Below are 15,797 nucleotides of genomic sequence, written 5' to 3'. Positions count from 1 at the left end.
AAAAGGCCCGTTCGGGAGCCGAAATTGCAAAATGACCACCGAAACCACCGAAACTTGGCACGGACAGTTAGTTAAGGCCTAAATAGACTGGTAGGAACAAACGGAACCTCAATTGGATCTTCGGTTAGAAAATTAGAAGGAAAATTGTAAAATACAAGACTTAAAAGGCCCGTTCGGGGGCCAAAATCGCGAAATGACCACCGAAACCATTGAAACTTGGCACGGACAGCTTGTTCAAGCCTAAATAGACTTGTAGGAACAAACGGGACCTCGATTGGATCTCAGTTAGAAAATTAGAAGGAAAATTGTAAAATACAAGACTTAAAAGGCCCGTTCGGGGGCCGAAATTGCGAAATGACCACCGAAACCACTGAAACTTGGCATAGACAGCTTGTTAAGGCCTAAATAGACTTGTAGGAACAAACGAGACCTCAATTGGATCTTCACTTAGAAAATTAGAAGGAAAATTGTAAAATACAAGACTTAAAAGGCCCGTACGGGGGCCGAAATTGCGAAATGACCACCGAAACCATCAAAACTTCGCACGGACAGCTTGTTCAAGCCTAAATAGACTTGTAGGAACAAACAGGACCTCGATTGGATCTCCGGTTAGAAAATTAGAAGGAAAATTGTAAAATACAAGACTTAAAAGGCCCGTTTGGGGGCCGAAATTGCGAAATGACCACCGAAACCACTAAAACTTGGCACGGACAGTTGGTTTTGGCCTAAATAGACTTGTAGGAACTAACGAGACCTCAATTGGATCTTCGGTTAGAAAATTAGAAGGAAAATTGTAAAATACAAGACTTAAAAGGCCCGTTCGGGGGCCGAAATTGCGAAATGACCACCGAAACCATCGAAACTTGGCACGGACAGCTTGTTCAAGCCTAAATACACTTGTAGGAACAAACGGGACCTCGATTGGATCTCCGGTTAGAAAATTAGAAGGAAAATTGTAAAATACAAGACTTAAAAGGCCCGTTTGGGGGCCGAAATTGCGAAATGACCACCGAAACCACTGAAACTTGGCACGGACAACTGGCTAAGGCCTAAATAGACTTGTAGGAACAAAAGGGACCTCAATTGGATCTTCAGTTAGAAAATTAGAAGGAAAATTGTAAAATACAAGACTTAAAAGGCCCGTTCGGGGGCCAAAAATGCAAAATGACCACCGAAACCACCGAAACTTGGCACGGACAGCTTGTTCAAGCCTAAATAGACTTGTAGGAACAAACGGGACCTCTATTGGATCTCCGGTTGGAAAATTAGAAGGAAAATTGTAAAATACAAGACTTAAAAGGCCCGTTCGGGGGCCGAAATTGCAAAATGACCACCGAAACTTGGCACGGACAGCTGGTTAAGGCCTAAATAGACTTGTAGGAACAAACGGGACTTCAATTGGATCTTCGGTTAGAAAATTAGAAGAAAAATTGTAAAATACAAGACTTAAAAGGCCCGTACGGGGGCCGAAATTGTGAAATGACCACCGAAACCATCGAAACTTAGCACGGACAGCTGGTTAAACCCTAAATAGACTTGTAGGAACAAACGGGACCTCAATTGGATCTTCGGTTAGAAAATTAGAAGAAAAATTGTAAAATACAAGACTTAAAAGGCCCGTTCGGGGGCCAAAATTGTGAAATGACCACCGAAACCATCGAAACTTAGCACAGACAGCTTGTTCAAGCCTAAATAGACTTGTAGGAACAAACGGGACCTCGATTGGATCTTCGGTTAGAAAATTAGAAAGAAAATTGTAAAATACAAGACTTGAAAGGCCCGTTCGGGGGCCGAAATTGCAAAATGACCACTGAAACCACCGAAACTTTGCACAGGCAACTTGTTCAAGCCTAAATAGACTTGTATGAGCAAACTTGTATGAGCAAACAGCACCCGATTGGACTTCCCGTTACAAAATTAAAATCAAAATTGTGAAGTTCATATCGAGGTTTTTTTTTTTGTCAATCTAATATTGTTTTGTTTTTTCATGTGACAGATTGGCAATGGTGGAAAATAGTTTGGGCTGCATCAGAAGATTTGATTTTGTGTTTTTGGAAATATTTTGACATAGGATTTTGGTAAATGATTTATGGATTAAATGTCTAGCATCAAAATATTTGGTGTTGTATTTTTGTAAATATTTTGACACAGGATTTTAGTAATTGACTTGTTGGTTAGATGTTTAACATCAAAATATTTGGTTGTAATTTTGAAAATATTTTGACATAGCATTTGGTAATGTATTTATGGGTTTGATGTTAGTAGTTTGTAAGTACTTTGGCATGCATGTTTTAGATTGTCAGAGAATTGTAATTGTGTTTATTGGGATTTTTCATAACTATTAATTTTGAATTAGTATGAATGTCTTGTACAGGTGTATTATTATTTATATTACATTTGTGTATATATTGTGCACAGGAAAACAGGTGTTTTGGATTATTTTGAACAGGAAAATTATTAAAATCAAAATTTATGTACTGAATTTTTAGTGACAGGTGGTATTTTGGTCGCTGTTAATATATTTGGTGACAACATATTGTTTTTGTTGCTAAAAGTTAGTGGTTATTCCAAGAACTTTTAGCAACCAAAACTTACTCGTTGCTAAAAACGTGATTTTTAGCGACCAAATTAATTTTGTCGTTAAATAGTACTTTTGGCGACGCATTTATTTGTCGCTAAAACTACATGGCCTATCCAAATTTTAACCTTTTAGCAACAAATTGTAATTTTATAGCGACAAAATATATGATTTTTGGCGACCAATTTTTCTTGTTGCTAAATGTCTACAAACGGTGACAATTTCTGATTTCGTCGCCAATACTTTTAGTGACAGGCCTTTGGCGACAAATTGTATATTTGTCGCCGATTCTTTTGGCGACGAAATTTGTACTTTTGGCGACCAATTTTTGGGTCGCCAAATGTGTATTTTGTTGTAGTGAATGCAATATGCATGACATGCATGAATGCAAGTAAGATACAACATAACATGCACAATGCTATGAAATGGCATACACGATGCATGAGGTAACATGGCATACACAATGCGCTAACATACAACCTAGCATACACAATGCTATGAAATTAAATGGCATACACAATGCACAATGGGCTTACACCAACGTGAGTGGACCTCAGCCACACTCACATCAGTAGCCATGAGATGAAAATGAGACACTCAAAATGTGTGCACACATGCACGCAAACCGAGGACCGACCCTAAGGCACAAATGCCACTCTAACAAGACATGGCAGGGGATGGAATATGGCATACAAGCATGCAAATTTTAGTACCAAAATATGATGCAAAACAGCCCCGAAACATGGCAATATGGTACCCGATACATGGAATGAGACCCGAAACATGAAATTAGGAACATGGAATGACCTATGGCTATGCAAAGCATGCATTATTTGAATATGAAGTGTGAAGAAAGAATCAAGACAGTCCCAAAACAAGCATATTTACAGTTTTAAGAAAGGCCAAAAGGTGAACACAAATAGGGCTAAGTTAACATGCAAAACTAGCCCCAAAAGAGAGATAATGAAGCAAGTAGAAGCTTCTGGCCATAAATGGCCGAGAGCCCTTCAACAAAGTTTAAGAGGGGCTCAAAATGAAGCACTTTACAATTTTCAACAAGCCACGGATCTAAACAAAAACAGGCCTAAAACATTGTGCAAGAAATGGGCCAAAAGGGAGACAAAGAAGCAAGTGATGGTTTCTGGCCTCAAACAGAGAAGGGCCCTTCAACAAAGTTGAAGAGGGGCCCAAAAAATGGTGTTTTACAGTTAGTGACCAAACCCAAAACAGTGCACATGCAAGCCTAAAATACTATGCAAAATAAGGCCTAAAAAGAGGTTTAAACACAAAGAGCAAAAAGGGAGCTTCAAAAAGCAAAGGTCCCTTGATCAAATATGAATAGGGGGTCAAAATAAGGCTATTTACATTTCAGACCAGAGCCCAAAAATACAAGCACAAGGGGCTAACAAAACATGCAAAAATAAGGCCAAAAGAGGGATAAAGAGGCAAGTGACAAAACAAAGCCTCAAACAATGAAGATCCCTTCAACAATGTTGAATATGGGCTCAAAATAAGCCACTTTACAGTTTATAACCAAGCTCAAAACAATTTACAAATGAGCCTAAAATACTATGCAAGAAAGAGGCATACAAGAGAGGTAAAGAAGCAAGTGTTAAAAGGAAGCCTCAAAAAGGAAGAGGCCCTTAAACAAACATGAAAAGGAGCTCAAAATAATGCTATTTTCAGTTAGGGTTGGAGCCCAAATATGCAAGAAAGAGGAGCTAATGTATTGAGCAAAAATAGGCAAGAAAGAGGGAGAAGGAGACTTACCCTTGAAGACCAAGTCTTTGACAACTCTTGGACCAAGTTTGGTGGCTCCTTAGCTCTGGAAAACAGCTCCAAGTGGCTGGAATGGATGGGGGTGGTGTGGTGCTAGGTGGTGGTGTAGAAATGGTGTAAGGTTTGAAGGATTTTGGTGCTTGGAGTAGAGAGGGAGAGAGATGTAATGCAAGAGCCTAAAATAATTTTTTGTAACCCTCAAAACACAGCTGGGGGGCCTAGATATATAGGCAAAGGAGTAGAGAAAATGGGGGAAAAATGGGGGGGAAAGGAATTCAAGTTTCCCCCCAAAAGTGCAGCCCCCCGGATACAAAATCTGGGGGGAAACATAATACATTTCTGTAAAGTACCTGGAGAAAGGATCATGGCCAGCCGGTTTCCTAGGGTTTAGGTGGCCGGCTGGCTCTCCCCATGGCCGGCCGGCCAAGGGTCAAAAGGGTCAAGAAGTATTAGTGGCCGGCCACCCCAGATTGGTGGCCTCCCATGTGTGCACAACACAACCATGTGGTCAAAAACTGGAGAAAGTGAACCAGGAGAGAGAAAAGGCCACTTTTAGGAGGGGTTCAAAAGGGTCACACAGAATTATTGGCCGGCTATATGATATTGGTGGCCTCCCAGGTGTGTACAACACAAATAAGTGGTTTAGGGCTGGAAAAAGTGGCCTTAGGGTGGTCAACATTGGCTTTCAAGTGAGAAAAATGGGCGACGAAGGGCGATGGAGGGATAAAACTGGTTGTCAGAACAATTACTGGCCTCCCACCCTTCTACGACCTTCCTAACAATGAAACAGAGGTTCCTGCCAAAAATGAACCCAAACCGATGCAAAATGAAGGTTCGGGGGCCGAAACGCGCAGCCCGAGCCCCCGAAAATTGACTGTTAGGCACCGGAAGTGGTGTTCGACCACGAAGTTGGTCTCTCAGACCCCACTGTCCCTTAAAAGGGGGAAAATAAGATGCATGCCAAAAACCGGAGCAAACGGAGGTGGTTAAGCGGTCCCGAACCGAGGCACACGGCCAACGGCTCCGAAAAATCGAAAATCGGGCTCCAAACGGGAAAAATAGCCTATGACCACGAAACGTAGCCTACGGCCACTGAGAGATGATCTACGAGACCTCTCCCTCCCATCAAAAAGAGAAAACAGAGAAAATAGAGCCTGGTTCGCAAACCGAAGCAAAGAATGAAAGAGTTCGAAAGTCCGGAGACAAGGCTCGCAGCCGAGACTCTAAAACCTCTGAACGAGCACGATATGCAACACCACCAAGCGCTCAATCGGTGGCGTCTGAGTCTTAAGGTCGGTCAAAAATGGGGTGTTTACAGTTGCCCCTCTTTGACAGAACTCGAAAGTCATAAGTGACGGGAGTGAATGTCAAAGCCCAGAGACGACCCATTTTTGACAAGGCCGAAGACTTAGACAAACAGGTAAGATAAACAGAGATGCGCCCGCAGGCATGCCCGCAGGTAGGGGCAAAATGCAAAATGATAATGCAAGAAGCCAAAGGTAACCCAAGGATCATGCGAATGCAGCAAGCTCTAATGAAGCACATATTCACAATAGATGCAACAGTTTTAAGCAATAATGCAAAGCAACAACTACATTTCATGCAGTTAAGAATGCGGAGAATTATCCAATTCTCGCCACGTCTCACACGGAGAAGATACGATACCTGCGCGATTCGTCTGGTCACACCAGCTTCAAATGAACCGTACATACAATATTGTGCCTGCAAAATAAAGAAACTCAACAAGCACAACATATCTAACAATATATGTTCAATGTGATATCGAATGCAGACAATCGCGGTGTTGATGGAAAAGTGCATCGCAATGCGGGAAGAAACGCGCGTGACAACGCGAGTTTAAGCACGGAGGCTTGGTGACATCAAAGAGACGTGCATAACTATGCAAATATGTGCATGAGAATGCAAGTTATGTGCATGATAATGCAGAACAAGCGTAAACCAGGATGTATGTTTGTCACAAAAACAACGAGAAAGGAAATGCACGTTTCGGCGAGGGTGACTCGATCGCAGCTTCCGGTTCACCTCCCGGAGAGGTTACAACATGTTCAAAAGGATATATCTCACTTTCGATGAGTAATGATGAGACACGCATCGAAAGTTGAAGCTAAGGTTCCGATGGAGCGATTTCGCGACAGAAAGTGCACTTCTCTTGTACTTTTTCAGGTCTCGGGGACTCCAATCCTCCCCAAAATTTGCAGGGACCTTGGGGGGCATGTGGGGAACACCACCGGCCATCTTTATTGGGAGAGGGAGGCCACCGGCCAGTTTTTGAAAAGGGAATGGCCGGCCTGCCAAAAAAAGTGGCCGGCCTGCCACTTTGCCAAATTTCGGGGCAATTTGTACTTTCACCCTCTTTTCTTTAAATACACTCATCCAAACACTTTGTGCTCACAAGTGCAGCTCTGAACTCATCTCCTCTATCTTCCCAAACCATTTTCTCCCTCAGATCTGTGCTCTATATGCGTTTTCCAATGCCCCACGCAAGTTGTTTTCGCGAAGTCTTTCAGTTTTAAGCACTTTGAACCGATTAAATTTTGATTTCGGGGCATCTTTTCTCATTTTCGCCACTTGAGGTGAGTTTGTCTCAATATTTGGATGATTTTTCTCGGGAGTTGACTTTTGTTGACTTTTTCATTTCCCGAGAGTTGACTTTTGTTGACTTTTTCCAATTTTGGCTTATTTTTGGTCATTTTTGCCCCTTTTGCAGATTTTCGGAAAATGGCTGGTCATTTCCCCCACGGTGGAGGTCCTCCGGACGCCGGAGGTGATCCCGATGTCATGGCTCTGCCTCCGAGGGTTCGACCCTTTATACCCGAGAGGTACGACCCACTGGCACATATTCTTCCACGGGCTGTTTTCTATCACTTCACCAATTTCGACGAACGAGCACCCAGGGATCTCCTTCTGCGGGAGCCAGAGTATCACCTCTCCCATGAGGCACGAGAGGTATTTACTTCGTTTTTACCTTTTCTGTAACATATTATGAATTTTTCATGCATTCTGTTTGCACTCTGAACACATGGTTCAATCACTTGAATTCCTGAACACTCAGCCCATAAATTGATTGTGAACACACGGCACACATCGGTTGAGGGTTGAACACGCAGCCCACACACTGATTTTCTGAATACATAGTCCGAATTAAAGGTGAACACGCAGCACACACTGATTGAGAGTTGAACACGTAGCCCAAAACACTGATTTTCTGAACACACAGCCCAAATTGAAGGTGAACACGCAGCGCACACTGATTGAGAGTTGAACACGCAGCCCAAAACACTGATTTTCTGAACACACAGCCCAAATTGAAGGTGAACACGCAGCGCACACTGATTGAGAGTTGAACACGCAGCCCAAAACACTGATTTTCTGAACACACAGCCCAAATTAAAGGTGAACACACAGCACACACTGATTGAGAGTTGAACACGCAGCCCAAATTGAAGGTGAACACGCAGCACACACTAATTGAGAGTTGAACACGCAGCCCAAAACACTGATTTTCTGAACACACAGCCCAAATTGAAGGTGAACACGCAGCACACACTGATTGAGAGTTGAACACGCAGCCCAAAACACTGATTTTCTGAACACACAGCCCAAATTGAAGGTGAACACGCAGCACACACTGATTGAGAGTTGAACACGTAGCCCAAAACATTGATTTTATGAACACACAACCCAAATTGAAGGTGAACACGCAGCACACACTGATTCTGAACATGCGGCTCACTTACTTTACTTTGCACGCAGCCTTTTCATTTTATTTGCACGCAGCTTATTCATTTTATGCTGAAAGATGTATACATTCTGAATGCAGGTGACTTCTCGCACTGTGCGGGGATATGGCCGCCTTGGTGGAGAGATGGTGGGACACCACCAACTCATTCCATTTTTCTGCCACGGGGGACTTGACTATGACCCCGTTTGACTTTGCTGTACTGACTGGCCTTGACGTGGGAGGTTGGCCTATCCCTTACGACGAGGACATGGGCTAGTGGGAGGCTGCTTGGATATATTTGCTGGGGGTTCGCCCGCCAGTTGATAGAGCTTCGGGGAGAGTCTGATACACCTGGTTCTCTTCCCAATTCCGGCGGGTGGAGATGGAGCTCGGGACTCCTGAGGAGGCAGCACAGTATGCCCGCGGCTTTCTGATGTTCCTTTTCGGGACCACTTTGTTTGCCGACAGGGGGAACACTGTTGGGCTATATCTGTTGAGTGCTTTTGTGGACCGGTCACAGGTCAGACGGTATGACTGGGGTGGCACCGGCTTGGCTACCCTTTATTGCTACATGAGCGCGACCTCCCGCGGACGGGGGGACTTACTTGGCGGCTATTGAAGAGCCTGGGAGGTACTTTCTGCCCTCTTGATTTACATTTCTGCTCCTCATTACTTGCACATTGCACACACGGCGCACTTTATACTCTGTATCGTGCATTTTGCCCTCAGCACTTCGTATTCTGCTTTGTTTTCCACAGTTGTGGGTCTATGTGTATTTCCGGACATTGGCCCCGGAGTTGGTGGTAGAGGGACCTCTCGTGACCCCGTACTCACTTGAATTTGAAGGCCAGCACTGGCCAAGACCTCGGGAGTCTCTCCTTTATCTGCGGCAGTACTTCGACACGGTGCGGTCGACGGAGGTATTTCAGAACTCTCAGTTCTTTCTGTTTTCATCTTTGATTTGTCCTGTACATTTTCGATTTCTGCTTGGTTTATGCGTCTGTTATCCGTAGATTACATAGCAGCCATGGGTGCCTTTAGGTGAAGGTCTCCGATTCCAGTTTGCCGGAGGGTGGGGTGCCTCTCGGTACAGGATCCTGTTCGAAGGGCCAATTGGTAGGGCCTGGTTTTGGGGGGACCGCTTCTTGCGTCAGGTCTGGGGGTACACTTCTCAGGACCCTCCCTCAGCACCCCCAGTCAATATGCGGATTGTTGATAGGCTCTCTTCCTGGGATGTTGTTAGTGCTATGCTGGGTACTGATGATTTGCTACATCTTGAGGAGGGGGATTACGCTACTTACCATCACATATACCTGATGCCTCCATTGACGGGAGTTCATACTCCGACAATGAGGCCTGCTGGCATGCTATCTTCGAGCCAGGTCCGGGCTCGGGCTGTAGACGCCCCTTCCACCAGCAGGGCTGGTACATCTAGAGGTGGGGGTGGATTGGTTCCCCCGATTCCTCTGACTTATCCTCATCCTGGATGGCCGGACATGCCGACCGAGTTGATGGGGTGGCAGTATGGGACTACCTCTTCGATTCCGATCCCGATATAGCCTCCGATGCCCGGCCATCGATATGTCAGAGACCCCGACTCACCACCGGTATGTTTTACGGCTTTGATTCATTACTCGGATACTTGGACGTTCATTCCTTTACTGATACCCTTGCCTTTGCATCTGCAGCCCCCTATTGAGTACATGGATCAGGTGCTTGAGATGGTAGCCTCACTTGAGGGGGTGGTCCTGCAGAGGGAGGTGCAGTTGTCCATCATGGGCTTCCAGGTACCCTTTGGTTTTCTGGCATTTATCATACTTCTGTTGATATGCTGATTTCTACTGCATTGATAGGCTACTTGCGTAGAGCACGTCTGACACACACCTCACTTATACACTGTGTTTACATGTACCCACTTCATGTAGTTTTCTTGTATCTGTATCTAATGTACATATTTGGACTGATGTATTTAAATTGAACCCTTTATTCTCAGATGCCCCCGGCATATGCTCAGCCGCAGGCCGGGCCACCTGGGCCTTCTCGGGGAGGTGGACCATCCGAGCCTTTTCGAGGAGCTGGGCCATCTGGGCCTTTTCGAGGAGCTGGGCCATCCAGGCCTTTTCGAGGAGTTGGGCCATCCAGGCCTTTTCGAGGAGCTAGAGGGGGGGTCGTCTCGTAGACGCAGAGCACACATTGTAGAGGAGGAGCCTGGTGAGGATGAGGAGGAGGAGGAGGCTGCAGATCGTCAGTCGGAGACATCTGCTGACAGAGAGGACGGCTCCGGTCTTGGTTCCGGGAGTGGAGGCGAGGCTGAGGGGGATCCCGAGGATGACGACTCCGATTCAGATGATGATGATGGCGATGGTGGCGGAGAGTCTATTCCTCAGAAAAGGGTGAAGAGGGCCTCTTATTCCTGCTCTTGAGAGCACAGATGTAGCTGTTTCCTGTTTTATTTATCTTTTTGCTAGTAGTTGTAGCACATTGTACATTATCGGGCAGTTTTATTCTTTGTAAAACTTATGCCTTAGTCTGTAAAATGTTGTAACAAGCGATGCATGATGGAATGAAACAGCTTTTGAAAAAGTGTTGTATTTTAAACTCTTAGCATCATATCGCATCATTTTGCACCATAATGAGATTGAATGGAAATGTGCATTGTGCATTTTGCCCAATCATGTAGTGAACCGACGCAACAACTTAACTTTCTAAGATATAACAAAACCTTAGCAAGTTTACAACTCGATAAGCAAAACACAATAGTGTTGACAACTCAATAAACAAAACTTAAACAAAAATTGCTTAAACAAAGAGTAACAACTCAAAAACACGAAACACGACAGCTCGACAAACAACTCGATAAGCAAAATGACAACTCGATAAACAAAACAACAACTCGATAAACAAAACTTAACAAAACAAAGTGTACTTCGGACGATCTGGGCAACGGAACACATCTGAAACATAGGGAAATAGAGGCCTTCGACACACCCGTTGCATGGAAATGCTTGAAATTTTCTCTTGGAGGGTAAAACAGGGCTAAAGACACACATTGGAGCATGGCCGGCTACTTTTGGGAGCCGGCCGGCCAGATTTATTGCAAAGAGGAGGCCGCCAGCCAGGTTTTGAAAAAGAAATGGCCGGCCTGCCAGAAAAGGAGGCCGGCCGGCCACTCAGCTCAGCAACCGTCAAATTTTTGACACTTGTCCCCCGAATAGTGTCTTTTCCTCTTTAAAAGCCTTAGCTCCATGTTTTGATTCAATTCATCTTAGTTTTGCACAAAAATGGAGGCGTTTCTCATTGAAAATCTCACAGCTTGGATCACTTCTCTAGATGGTTCGAAAAAGTTGAACTTCCGGGGTTTCGGCTTGAATGCACTGTTTACACTGAGTCGCACTCTGCTGCACCTTCCTTTCCTCCATGCCGCGGCGAGGTTTTGGAACCTGGTGACGCATGTCTTTAGCTTTGGTGGGCAAGAGGTATGTCCGACTTTTGAAGATTTTCAAGTTTTGATGGAATCTGAATGTCATGAAGAGATCTTGCCCCAATTCCATTTTGGCCACGCCCAAGCTTTAGGGTGGATGTGTGGACTCACCGCGCATGACGCTCGGTCTCTGATCTGTAATGGGGAACTGGATATCCTCGGTTTGATTCACCGCTTTTCTGACGCTGGTGACCGCAGTAACCATTATTGGCAAGGTTTTCGGCAACACGCCCTTTGCTTGTGCCTGCTGTCTCACTTTCTGCTTTCCCCAGGCTTTGGCGGATTTAGCATTCGTCTGATTGAAGTTGCTCAAGGCTTGAAAAAAGGAAAGAGCTGCATCGCCATGACTTTGGCCGAGACACTGATGGGCTTGGATGCTATCTATTGCCGGGAGACGACTAGATTTGCTGGGAGTCCACTGCTGCTGCAGGTAATGTTTCCCACCCAATCTTACATATGTATTTGCTCACATCACTCGGCCCTCAGGCTCGGTTTTTTTGACAAAAACCCTTTTCTCACTTTTCTCTCACCGTACATCTCTTTATTCTTTATTCTCTCATTTTTCATCCCTCCCCTAGGTATGGTTGATGGACAAATTGCAGGTTGTGGACTCTTGCCCAGCCTACTCAGCTCGAGGCTATTTCTTTCGACAACGCCTAGTCGATGCCCCTGATGAAAGGTGGTGGTTTGACTAGATGTGCAATTTGTCTGCAAGTCGCTTTGCTTGGTGTTGTTCTTGGCTCAATCTCCCGGCAATGAGCTATAGCATGTCCCAGCTGATCGGGATCCAGTTGATTGGTCTAACCCACTGTGTGTTCTACTTTCCGTTTCGGTTCCTACGCCAGTTCGGTCATGATCAGATTTGCCCGCCAGAGGGGATTGAGTACCCGGCTGCTTTCCCGGTCGGAGGTGCACAGCTTGCCCGATATGCCACAGCATGAAGGACTAGAGAGCTCCTGGCCCCTGCTCCCACTTTCAGTTGCACTTTGTCTGACGAGTGTTGGGACTGGCTCAATGAGGAGGCACAGATTGGGCCTAGCTTGGCATCAGAGGCTTCGACCAGCTCTGGGAGGGAGCGCAGGGATACTTGACTTGACTATGCCCCAGATTTATTGCTTTATTAGTACTTTCAAGTTTTCTTTATGAATGTAATAAAAAGCAACTTCGATTGTTTGCAAGAGTAGGAGAACTCTGTTTTGAAATCAATGAAATTGAAGGTTGTGGTACTGAAAATTTTCCGCTTTGATCTAAAAATGGTCTTAGTTGTAAAGAGATTAATTTGAACAAAGTCAACTTTTATTAAAACTTTTCGAAACCATTTTCGATATGGATCAGAACTGGACACGCCTAAGATCTGTCACTGAGATGCACAACCCCAGATCCCTGCAACTGGAAAGTTGCCCCTAGTTTGAAGAGTACCGCGGCACCGTGTGGCAACGGAAAGTTGTCCCTAGTCTGATAGCACTGCATCGGAGATTCCAATGGATGCTGATATACAAAGATGACTGAGATGATCAAAATAGACAAAGTTGATCGAGGAAAAGTTTATGGCTGAACTTCAGGATGAAGTTGCCTACATATCCCAAAAATGGGAATCAAGCCTTACGTAGTTCAGGCTTAGGTTCGCTCGAGTATTTTCACTCTCCTTTTACGCTCTAACTTTTGCCAAGGTCGCCCTTTGCAGGTTTTCAACCTTGCGAGCTCAGTTTTTATATTTTTCAATTTTTTGTGCTCTAACTTTTGCCTAGGTCGCCCTTTCGGGTTTTCGGCCTAGCGAGCCTCTCAGGGGTAATATTTCTTCAACTTGTCCACGTTGATCGGTTGGGAAAATTCCAGGCCATCTAGGTCCATCAGAACCACAGCTCCACCTGACCAGATAGCTTTGATGATATAGGGACCAGTCCAATTAGGTCTGAACTTGCTCCTTGGGTCGTGGATGGGAGCTCGGTTGTCCTTGAGCACCAAATCTCCTTCCTTTAGATTCCTAGACTTAACTTTCTTCTTGAAAGCCCGGGCAATTCTGCGCTGATAACCTTGAACACGGTACAGTGCTTTCAGTCTCCTCTCATCAAAGACCATGAGTTCCTCAAACTTGCTCTGCTGCCAATCTGCTTCGGCTATTTGACACTCAGCCAATACTCATAATGACGGAACTTCAATCTCGATAGGTAGAACGGCCTCCATCCCATAAACCAACGAATACGGAGTTGCTCCGGTAGAAGTTCTAATTGAAGTCCTGTAGCCCCACAGAGCAAATGGTAGCTTATCTGGCCAATCCCGGTAGGTTTCCACCATCTTCTGCAGTATGTGTTTGATATTCTTGTTGGCGGCCTCGATCGCTCCGTTGGTTTGCGGCCGGTATGTGGATGACTTATGGAAAGCCACGTTGTACTTCTCCAACAAGTCAATCACTTCCTTCTTAAAGTGGAAACCATTATTTGAAATGACCTCGTTTGGGACCCCATAGCGACAGATGATGTTGTTTCTGATAAACTTTGCAACGTGTGACGCCTTCAACACCGCATACGATTGGGCCTCGACCCACTTCGTGAAATAATCTATCGCAACCAGGATGAACTCATGCCCATTCGACCCCTTCGAAGTGACAGCCCCGTTCACATCGATTCCCCAATCTGAAAATAGCCATGGCGAAGTCATGTTGTACAGCTTCGACGGCGGGATATTCATGCGGTTTGCATGAATTTGACACTTGTGGCATCGCCGGACAAAACCGATACAATCCTCCTCCATGGTGGACTAGTAGTAGCCCTGTCTGAGGATCTTCCGTGCTAGCATTACTTCGTTCATATGCGCACCGCATTCTCCTCCATGGATGGCCTCCATCAGGCGCTTCGATTCCTCGACTTCAACACACAGCTTATGCATTCCCAGATGACCTTTTTTATACAGCTTACCCCCACAAATGATGAACTGGACGGCCATTCTTCTGATTGCCCTTTTATTCTTGGCATTTACCCCTGGTGGGTATGCTTCCTTTTCCAAGAAATTCCAAATGTCATAATACCGGGGGTTTTCGTCCTGAACCTCATCTATAGCAGCAATCGACTCGTAGGCTGGCGCAAATTTCTGGTCAATGATGACTGGACGCATCCGGATTCTAAACGGGATGTCTATCACGGAAGATAGAGTTGCTAAAGAATCTATGAACCTGTTGTTCTCTCTTGGAAGATGAGCAAAGTTTAGCTTTTCAAACCGAGCAATTAACAAGTCCAAGGTATGGTTGTACATCATCATCTTTTCTTCTTTGACTTTCCAGTCTCCTTTTGCTTGAGACACAACAAGGTTTGAATCCCCGATGACGTCCAACCGTCTTGCTCCTAGTTCCAGGGCTGCTTCTAGACCGGCAATGCATGCCTCATATTCTGCTTCGTTGTTCGAGACTTTGAACCAGAGTTTGAAGGCTAGAGGGATACGGGAATTGTCGGGTGCTATCAGCAACACTCCTATCCCATACCCGTACTGATTTGACGCTCCGTCAAAGTACATCGTCCGATACTCGTCGTCGATGTGCAAAATGGCTTCATCTGGGAATAAGTTTTCAACTGCTTCACCTCCTTCTACTGGATGATCGGCTAAGAACTCTGCCGCTGCTCTTCCCTTGACTGACTTGCGTGTCACATATTTCAGGTCGAATTCGGAGAGCAACAACAACCAATGAGCTAGCCTACCCGTAAGTGCCGGTTTCTCGAAAAGGTATTTGATGGGATCCAGTCGTGAAACCAACATTACGGAGTGAGCTAACAGGTAGTACCGCAGCTTCCTGGTAGCCCATACCAGAGCTAAGCAAGCCTTCTCTAATGGTGTGTAGCGAGTCTCGTAATCCAACATCTTCTTGCTCAGATAGTAGATGGCCCTCTCCACCTTATCCTCTGATTCTTGTGCGAGCATGCAGCCCATTGTAGTCTCAGTCACTGAAAGGTACAATATCAACGGTTTCCCTGGCTCTGGTGGCGACAACATGGGCAGGTTCTGTAAATATTCCTTGATCTGTTCGAAAGCAGCTTGGCACCGGCCGTCCCATTAGAATTTCTTGCCTTTCTTCAGGAGACCAAAAAGTGGTTCACAAGTCAAGGTTAATTTTGAGATTAACCGTCTTATGAATTGCACTTTACCCAGAAAGCCTCACACCTCCTTTTCAGTCCTTGGTGGTGGCATTTCTAAGATGGCCTTGATTTTTGAAGGGTCGACCTCGATGC

The sequence above is a fragment of the Camellia sinensis genome, chromosome 4 (genome assembly GCF_055761805.1).
Source record: "Camellia sinensis isolate YWXY chromosome 4, ASM5576180v1, whole genome shotgun sequence".
Lineage (NCBI taxonomy): Eukaryota > Viridiplantae > Streptophyta > Magnoliopsida > Ericales > Theaceae > Camellia > Camellia sinensis.
This window is presented reverse-complemented; position numbering follows the sequence as displayed.